Source organism: Propithecus coquereli, unplaced genomic scaffold (assembly GCF_000956105.1).
Source record: "Propithecus coquereli isolate 6110/MARCELLA unplaced genomic scaffold, Pcoq_1.0 Scaffold11, whole genome shotgun sequence".
NCBI classification, from domain to species: domain Eukaryota; kingdom Metazoa; phylum Chordata; class Mammalia; order Primates; family Indriidae; genus Propithecus; species Propithecus coquereli.
The window spans coordinates 8,452,200-8,453,207 of NW_012134969.1; the positions used below are offsets into that span (position 1 = coordinate 8,452,200).

At 38.1% G+C, this 1,008-nt stretch overlaps 1 protein-coding gene across 1 annotated transcript in view; it reads left to right on the forward strand.

The window, feature by feature from the left end:
* LRCH1 (leucine-rich repeats and calponin homology (CH) domain containing 1) overlaps positions 1-1,008 on the forward strand; it is a 185,257-nt gene that overhangs the window by 143,747 nt on the left and 40,502 nt on the right. The gene's annotated exons all lie outside the window — the stretch shown is intronic.

Genomic DNA, 1,008 nt, shown 5'->3' on the forward strand with positions numbered 1-1,008 from the left:
AGATTGTTAGTTATTTAGAAAGTCTTTGAGAAAAGTATCTGGTAGCTCTTTTACTTTGTGTCTACTTAACCTACGGGTACTCTTTCTTTCTGCTGACCTGATTCATTAATGCTCTAAGGCTGTGGGCTTGCGGAACTGTTAAGATTAACGATATTAACTGCATGCAAAGTGTATGTTGATGAGTACTAACACTCAGTTTTTATCATTCTTTTTATTCCATGCGCCATCTTTCATTCTTCTCCTGTATTGTACATTTGAAATTAAACCCCATATAAATGAAATCCACTCTTCATTTCCATATAAACCCTATGCCATTTGTGAAATGCTGCTGCCCCTTTGGTTTTTCCTGGTCCTTGTGCAACTGTACGCGGACTGGCTCTCTGGCTCCCCTGCAGACCCAGCCCTCATTCTTCCTCCTATCTCCTTCAACACACTTACACAGGCACAGACATGGGACAGCTCTAGCTACAGTGTTCCATCTGAAGGAGACAGTGACAATGGTAGGTGGCTTTGTACCTATTCTCTGATGTTCTCATTAATAAGCCAGTGAGAATACAGAACGTTCTGTTCTGTGCAGCTGAAGATAGAGTGTGTTTGCCTGCATGCTTGATACAAGAGATAATGAGTAAGCCTAGAAAATGAAGTCCAGTAAAGTGCATGTGGATTGTTCTCCAGCAGTTTGTCAAACCTACAGTTTAATTATCTTGAATATTCTGAATTTGGGGAAAACTTTTCAATACTCTCTTCCCTACCTTTTCTGCTTGGGTTTTTTGGTTTGCTTATTTACCAAGGTTTGATGTTTGCACCTTTGGATTATCTCTGTTTGCTCCTACATCTGAACTAAATGCTTTTAGAGTTTGATCTTTTATTATTTATGCTTACCATATGAGAGTTTTAAGGTAATTAAAATGTACTGCAGCTGATTCTAGAGTGTTGCACTGAAAATAATGTTAATGTTGAGAAATTTCTAAAGATGAAGAGAAATCATTTGTCTTCTCCTTTTTTTTC